Source organism: Solanum dulcamara, chromosome 3 (assembly GCF_947179165.1).
Source record: "Solanum dulcamara chromosome 3, daSolDulc1.2, whole genome shotgun sequence".
NCBI lineage: Eukaryota > Viridiplantae > Streptophyta > Magnoliopsida > Solanales > Solanaceae > Solanum > Solanum dulcamara.
The window spans coordinates 2,255,739-2,265,203 of record NC_077239.1 but is presented as its reverse complement, the minus strand read 5'-3'; the positions used below and the strand labels follow the sequence as shown (position 1 = coordinate 2,265,203).

The 9,465-nt window shown below is 26.5% G+C and overlaps 1 pseudogene; it reads right to left on the bottom strand.

The window, feature by feature from the left end:
• Positions 1 to 290: 290 nt before the first annotated feature.
• LOC129881968 (fatty acyl-CoA reductase 2, chloroplastic-like) lies at positions 291 to 5,715 on the bottom strand (annotated as a pseudogene).
• Positions 5,716 to 9,465: the final 3,750 nt, after the last annotated feature.

The window sequence follows — 9,465 nt, the reverse complement described above, 5'->3', positions numbered from 1 at the left end:
CATGTGCATGGTTCATTTGGTTTATTACCTTATTTTAAAGTGATTTTCAATAGTTTTTTTGGTGTTAAAGCTTAATGGTCAAATCGATAATCAAACCGATAATAATCAATAATTGATAAGTCAATATTTCAATGATTCTATAACAATTTGGCATGTCTATAAATTAATAACCAATAAGTTAAATCGATAAACTTCAAAATCAAATCAAACCGACCGTACACCGTCCTAATACTAATCATGTTTATCACAGAAGTACAAACAAATAATATATACTGTTTCAATATAAAGAATTAATTATTCCTATTCCCTTCTAGTACATATTTTTGTACACCAGGAATATGTATCTTTTCAATATAATTTCTCCAATTAAATTTTGTCACATCAATTTCAAAGCTTTCTTTTTCTTCTTCGGACATCTCTTCCATTAGCTTTAGTGCGCTGCCACTATCAAACCTTGTCGCACCAGCATCAATATCAAACATCAGGTAGGTGAAAAATTAAATAATTTAAATATAAAAATGTATCCTTTTTTTAAAATAGATTAAAAAGGAAATATATATCAGACGTACCAGCCTTTATAGAACAAGTAGGGTTCATAAAGTTTGCTGAAATTCTTCAAATATTCCACCTTCCTTTTAATTAAATGTATATGGTTCTTTGTAAGCTCTTGTCCGTCTTGTACTTCATGCTGCTTGGATAATACCTCCGAAATATAATTTTCAAAATCTGATATTTTGTCAAAAAATCTCATTTTTTAACCTCAATTTTATCTCCTTTTGAATTAACAAAAGGAAATAATTGGAAAAAATCATAAGAATATTCGAAAATTTGAGAAAATGAGACAGGATTTAGAGATGATGATGCCACATGATAGACATTTAATTCTGAATTTTGCAAATATCCATGTTTTGCCATAGCAGCCATAGTTGCATTTACAACCATATCAACTGGAACCTAAAGTAAAAAAAAGTGGTTAGATATATAATAATAATAATAATAAGAATAATAATAATAATAATAATAATAATTATTATTATTATTATTATTATTATTTTTAAAAATTGTGATTATAAAGATATGTAATCTATCTAATAGGTTAAACTTTTAATGGAGAAGTCACACACTTCAATATGTATCAGAGTAAGCAGTATTAGTTTAGGGTTTGTATCTCGCCTTCACCTATATATTATTAAAAAGAATTTTCACATTTTTGACTCAAGAAAAGAAATCAGGTTAGGAATATAATCTAATAACTTAATATTTTAAAGACAAGTAAGACTCTCTCGAGTCACGTTGAAGAGAAAGTGGAAACACAATTGATTTTTTTTATTGAAAATTAAAAGACTTAACTTTTTAAAATAAAATGATCATAGATTTTAATATTATATCATAGTAAACTATGTACTTAGCCCACAAAAAAGAACTACATCGGAATAAAGGTACGTGGAAGATATAACTAAGTAAATACAAATTTATTTTCTCTAATATATATCTTAAAGTATTAAAGTAAGATGATTACACATTTTAATAATGATGGAACAATTATGAATATTAAATCTATTGAAAAAGTTTACTTACCAAATCAACAAGACAATCAGGATCACCAAAAAGACAAGGGAGGTCACCCTTTCGATAGAAAAATATTAATGGATCAATTGTCCTAATTAAGAAAAAGAGAATTTAAAAAAAAACAATAGTCAGAAACACTAATATTCTTGGTAATTTATGAATAGACAGAACACAGTTATAGTTTCTTATATCTGTTAATAAATTTTATTTAGGCATTTGAATTATGTTATTCTATAATAAGCACCCTTCTGACCTTTTATCTTGTTTTTCTCTTTTTAGTCGAAGGTCTTCCGGAAACAGCCGCCCTACCTTTCAAGGTGGGGTTTAGGTCTGCGTACACTCTACCCTTCCCAGATTCCACATGGTGGGATTACACTGAATTTGTTGTTGTTGTATAATCAAGCACCCTAAACACATGATAAGTGTCACAAAAACACACTTCCGACTCAAACTTTTGAAAATGTTTTCGCGGATGTTTTTAACTTAAAATATGTTGCATCTTTTTATTATATGCATTATTCTCAATAAATCGTAAAATCTCAAGCATGCTTCAATTAATTGTATATTTTATATATTACTAATTTATTTATGTAATAGATGCTTGAAAACACGAGTATAATTTTTTTGAAATATATCAGAAGTGTTTAATTTGAACAATTTATCATGTGTTGATCAGGTGCTCAATTAAAATAAATATAATCAGAATATCTAAATAAAATTTATATAATGACAAATTTAAAATTTTATCAATGTATTCAACCATATAAATATTTGTGTAAACAATATGCCACCTGAATCCTTGCATCCATCCTGGAAATGGCTGTTCATAGCTACTTGTTATAATGGAGGGTCTAAGAATAAGTATTGGAATTTCCTCTCTCATACTATTTATCATCATTTCACCAATTGCCTTTGTAAATGAATATGTATCTTGCCATCCATATAACTTTGCCCTACTTAATCAGAAAAGAATTAATTATGTTTTTTTTTATAAATGAACTCTTTTCTTATATAATTGACTATTAAATATACTTAAATTTTGGTCAATTGAATATCTTTTTGGATATTCCACTAGAAGTCTCATATTTCAATGGATCTCTCTAGAAAATGTTCGTCAGAAATTCGTAAGTCTCTATCAATATAATTATATATAAAAAAGAAAGAAAATACCTCTCTTCTCCTAATTTCTTAATTATTTGCTCCAAGCCAATATTGTTTGTAATATTGTTCTTCAATTTTGAAACTAAGTCCATTTCATTGTCAACATGCAATGATGGAAAATTAGTAAAGGAAGAAATTGAAGTGATTTTTTCCTTTGTTATGCTTTCTCCCATAGTAAAGGGCTTCTCCAATATTAATCCTTCTCTTTCTCCATTGGCATATGCTTCAAAGGAAATAATTAAGATATATCCTTACTGAAATTTAAATTCATAAATTAAATCTAGAAAGAGTAGAGCGTATGTACTTCTACTAAAATTATTATTTTTCCATTAAAAATGTTCAGTGACTATTTTTATAAATTTTTTAATTGAATCAGTGAGAAGAAAAAAAAAGTGTTTTCGTAGATTTTTTTTTAGAAAACATTCAAATATTAATTTTAGGAATCAGAATCTATTTTGTACTATGCGCTTTTCCAATGAGCTAATTTAACAGATCTATATACATAGATAGTACACATACCAGTAGAATAATGCATAACAAGTTTAAGTTTCTTGCATTTCTTTGCAAACATCATGACTTGGTATGGACCATTCACATTAACATCAAGTGCTAAATCATACCTAGAAACAGAGAAAAAATATATGTATTAATTTTGTTAATTGAATTGTGTATCCTAGTAGAATAATGTATTTATTTATTTATCAAATGAAAAAAAAAAAAGATTAACCTCTTATCCAATGTAGTGACAGCTGCAGAGTCAACAATTAAATCAATCTCTTGAGCAATTTTTTGAGCAATAATAATATCCATACCAAGATTTGGCTCATATATATTTCCAACCACAGGAATCAATTTATTTTGTATGAATAACTTGTAGGATTCATCATGCATTTCTGCTAGGCATTTGAATAATTCTGACTTCATAATCTGAATTATAAGCAAAATCAAGGTGTAAATAGTCTGTTCACATTGTCCGTCAATCACCGACGGAGTCAAAATTTTCATTAAAAAGAGTTTAAATATAAGAAAGCCACGATGATTCATTATATAGTATATATATATATAAAAAAAAATATTTATCTACATGAGAGAATAAACACTCCCTTGGACAAGGATGGCGGCTCCACCACTTACAACAAGTTATGTGCATCGAAGGGTGGTCAGTTAAATATCTTTGGTAAAAAAATTATATTACGTAAGTAAGTTCAATTAATTGTACTTTTCTTGAACATATATTAAGAGCATGTATGGATGAGCTTATTGCGTTTGACTTATAAGTCATAAGTTAGAATCTTTTGGATTAGCCGGAAAAAATAACTTTTAAAAAGTCCTTCAAAAGCATTTTTTTTTTTGAAGTATTGAAACTTATTTTAAAAATAAGTTATTACACATTTGAATAAAAGTGTTTAAATAATAATAAAAAGTTGTTAATATATTTGGTAAACAAGTATTGTTAAACACTTTTTTTGGTCAAAATATCTAAAAACCCTTAAAATTGTTACCATCATAAAATGTTGATTATTATAAGTTTTTATTTGTAAAATAAATTAAATTAAAATTAATTTATAGTATAATCCAACTTCAATAGAAATTGATTATATAAGTTAATTTATATGTGTAAGTTATTTTAATTTTTTAAAATATATAATTTCGATAATGCACATAAAAGACTTGGGATATTTTTCCAATTATATTTTTAAATAATAATGACTATATTTCTTCCTAGCTATTAATAATTTATATGCGACAAAAAGTAAAAGAAGGATAACATAATATAGAGGGGAAAAAAAAAGAGAAAACAAGAGGAGAAAAGACAATAAGAAAAAAAGAGCAAAGAAGAGAGTTGTGAAAAAAATAAAGAGAAGAGAACGACTTTTAGGACTTTATTGTGGTGAAGATAATATGAGGATTATAAAAAAATAAGGGGAATAAAAGAATAAAATTATTGATCAAACGTAGATAGTTATTAAACCAAAAGAAAAAAGTAGAAAGGGATCAAGTTATAACTTTTGATTTTATTTTAAGTTTTTTTTTATTTATCAAATACTAAAAAAAAAATAGAAAAAAAGCTTTAAAACTAATTTGATCAGCGTTTAAGCCAATCCAAACACAAATATTTATAGAAGAAATTTTTTTAAACATACTTCAGTTTCTAATCTGTGAAATGCACCATCCTTATCCTTTGCCCTGATGAGCAAATAGATCTTGTTTATCTTTGGTGTTGTTCTCAACATTTTTTCAATCAATGCTTTAAAATAAAAATAAAAATAATAATAATAATAATAATAATAATAATAATAATAATAATAATAAAAATTGTTACACAATGATCAGGTCACATATAAGATATTACCAACATGTAAATCTCTTGATAAAAAATAATTGAATTATTTTTTATAAACGATAACTAATATTAATAGGTTAAAATTCACGTGTAACAAAATATATTTAATTTACAGTGAGAATGTACATAACTTAAATCCATACTCTAAACTCTAAAGCAAAGGCGAAACGCAAGGGGCTTAATCTCAATTTTCTCCATCGTAAAATTGTACTATATATTGTGTAGATGTTGAATTTTATTTCCTTTTTATATATTTATTTTTTTATTTTGAATTCCATTAATAAAAATCAAAATGTACCTTTTCCAAGAAACCCTGTAGCACCGGTGACAAAAATATTCTTCCCCTCAAAAAACTCAACAATTCCTATTCCATTATTAGTTTTTTGAGATATAAGTTTTGCTTTTTCATCCTCCATAGTTATGGTTGCAACATTAGTGGTTGCTTTGAGTTGAGAATATTGTTGAGGGTTTCCAACATTTTCAAATTTCATGTAACATAATTTTTTTCTTGATCTTTTATGGTTCCCACTTGATGAAAAATTGTTACAATATTTAAACATAGTAGAAACATGATTTTGAGAAAATAAATTATAAGTATGTTCCCTTGTATTAAGGGGGGAAATATTTTTGAAGAGAAGCATATTACAATTGGCAAAAAAAAAAAACAATAGAGAAGTTGTAGGATAGAAACTAAAATGATAGTCTCTATTTATAGAGCTAGCTAGGGAGTACAAAATCTGATGTTTGGTACCTGGTTACTCAAACTTATAACCTTAGATTTGAAAGTGAGTGATATTTTTCATGCGAGCAATTCTCTCTTGTTGAGTATCAATTATATTGTTGTACTATATCTTTTAATTTTGTCTAAAAGTTTCATTATTGAAGAATAGAAATTTCTGATGGACATCTAGTCGACAATTATCAAAATTTGATTCATTGGAAACATTTCTGATAGATTTCATCGGAAACTTCCATTGTTTTAGTTGTGTTTAATCTATTAATATGTTCAACAAATCCCCTCAAGCGACGTTATTCACTTTTATAGGCCAATAAAATAAAATGTGAAGATCAAGTTTAAATTTTATGTACTGATGTCATATGAAAAACAAAATTGTACAATCAGATCACTTATAACATACTATTAATAACCTAGAGAAATTTCTTAATATATTAATTGAAAATTTTATAAAAATGATAACTAACTTTTTATATTAAGTTAAAATTCACATGTGGTGTAATTAATTAATTACACCGTAAATATATATAACATAATTCGATATAAGAAAAACTATATCATATATAGAACATTAGAATATAAAAAAAAAACGGACAACGTCGCTCCGAAAATCAAGGCGAAATCGACTGTCTCTGGATTTTTCTTTTCCTTTCTTAATTAAGAGGACAAATATTTTTCAAGAGACTTATTTGGTGGTGTACTTGTCTTTTACAATAAAAGCTATAACAATAGTATTATTAATATTGTTGATCAAATCTTTTTTGTTTATGAGAGACCTGTTTAATTTAAATATTTTGGGAGAGAGATAGGTGAAGTGTGTGATGATTTCATCTATAATTTAAAAGCATTTAAAAAATTGTAGACACATAATTTTTAATTGAATCCGAGGTTTTAGATCATTTTTAGCGTTCAAATTTTCTTTATATCTAAATCAGGTATTTTAATTTAATTTAATTTAATTTTAGTAGGTTTTATTTTTTTAAAAAATTGAAAATCCAAAAAAATAGAATTACATTTTAGGATACATTTTTTAAAAAAATTTTTTTTTTTTTACAAAACATATATGTTTTCTTTTAATTTTGATTAAACAAAAGAAAATCAATATTCTAAACTACCTCATAAATCCTATCATATACCCCCACACCTACATATCACATAATAATATACACACACTAAAACAAAAGTACAAGGAAAAAGAAATACAAATACAGATAATAGACAAAACAAAAGAAGAAAAACAGAGACAACACACTAGCACATAGGGTGTGGCATCGATCGATTTAATTTGATTTTATGTATTAACAGTTTGATTTATTAATTTTGATTTGTGAACACGATAAATCGATAGGCGATAACCAAACCAATGAGACAATTTTTATCGATTTTTGATTAATCAATTTTTGATTCTTAACTGTTTGATTTTTGATTTCATCAATAAAAAAATATTCATATAATCATATATACACGATATTCATAAAAATATAGTAGCAAGAATAGAATTCCAATGCAAATTTCTTCTCTTGATAAAAGACCCGTCTATCGCGGAGGAGGAAAAAAAGGGAGTGTGACAGAAATCATAATTTAATCAATTAATAATGTCTTTATCATGTCTTTATACATAAGCTTCTGATTTGAAAATCCGTCGCAATGTTAAATAGGATTAGTGAGGAATTGTATCGTCTAGTTATAAAATTTATCTATCGCTAATTCATGTTCTTTTAGTAATAAAATTAGAACATTCATGTGAGAGATTCTCACAACGGTCATTCAAGGGATGGATGACTCTTTAATATGGCTTAATAATCCTCATTCTTGAGCTAACTTTTGAAATTGAGTTATGTCCAAAATGAATATCATGATATTAGAGTCAGACTCGTTCTAATTTATGGTTGTTAGACCCTATATTAAAATTTTCACTCCTTGTGTCCAACCCTAGGCACTTGAAAGGGGGGGGGGTCTCCACATCGGTGGGATGAGAAGCATTGCTTTAAATATTTTGAACAGTTAATATGTGTTCCATTTATTTATTTTTACTTGTCCGCAATATTAAAAATATATTTCACCTTAATTACTTGTTACTTTTAGTATATCAAGAAAAAAATATATTATTTATTATTCATATTTTATCCAAAACATTAATTACTTACTCTCCAAATCATTTACCAAGGTCTAAAACTATATATCAATTAACTATATATATACTATGATAAATAATCATGTCAATCATTACTTTTTAAGAGATGTGCAAAGTCCAAACTGGACAAGTAAAAGTGAATGGAGGGAATACTATTATGTCGGTTTTATTTTATATGATAACATTTGATTGGACAAGAAATTTAATAAAACAGAATTAAATCTCATAGCTTAAAATAAAGCAATAAATACTGGTGTGACTATAACTCATTTTTCAGAGTGTTATTTCCATGCGTAGAGGATGAAATCCTTCCTTGTTATCCCATTGAGAGCTTATGAATCTCTCGAGCTTTTCTAGCCGCATATGAATCAACTTTTATATTCATATATTTATGTGTAGGGGTATAATCAGGAAATTCTCTATTCATATCCGAATTGGCTAAATCTAGTATAGTAAATTTTATTTCGATGCAGAAAAAATGCAATTATGTGAATTGTATAGTAAGTTTTATTTCGATGCAGAAAAAAATGCAATTATGTGAATTGTATATCCCGAAGGTATATAACGTATAGTAGATATGAAAATATAACACACTTAAAAATAGCTATAATTCAACTTTGTTTCACCTTTTTATTTGGTTAGGTAGCTAAGTGGGCCAAAAGCCCTTTCCACATTTGAATTCTGAAGGGCTAAAAGCCCTTTCGATTTGGGGTAAATTACACCTAATGGCCATTCAGCCTAAGTAATTATCAAAAAAGGTCATTTGTTAGTGTATATTTTATATATAGTCAAGCTATATTCAATTTTTGAGTGTATCATAAAATATATTCAGTGTATATCTCATGTATAAGTAATTTATATTGTATAGTCAGTGTATAGTCACTGTATATTTCCTATGATTTTGGCTATTATTTATGTAAATAAAATATGACTATATTTATTATAAACTAATTAGTTTATTATATATATTTGAAATTGTCTCTTTGATTTGGGTGATAACATTGGGCCATGATCAAAGTCAGCCAGTGGATCACTCAGAATTTTTCACTGGTTATCCCTTTTATGAACTTTTTGTTGATGTCTTTTAGGGTTTTCAAGATTCAAATTTTGTCCACAAATAAACATGCCATGTAGTTGGTAAATTGACTGTTAACAATAATAACATATTCAACATAATATTACAAGTAAAGTCTGAGATTCGTAGAATATACACCTTACCATTATATTTATCAGATATAAAAATTATTTTCGATGGAACTCGACACAAATTAAAGGATCCAACCAGATGAATGGTAGAAAGCATGAGTAAAAATTAACAAATTCTTAGCATTTTAAATGTCATCTACTGTGCTTATATACAGTCAAACGTCTTTACAATAGTCATTTTCTATAATATATAACGGTCTAATTTTATTAGGATTCAACTTTCATATTATGTTATATATGTTTTGTATAACATCATTTCGCTATAACAACCAAAAGAAATATTTAAGCAAATGACGTTGTTACACAAAGATTTGA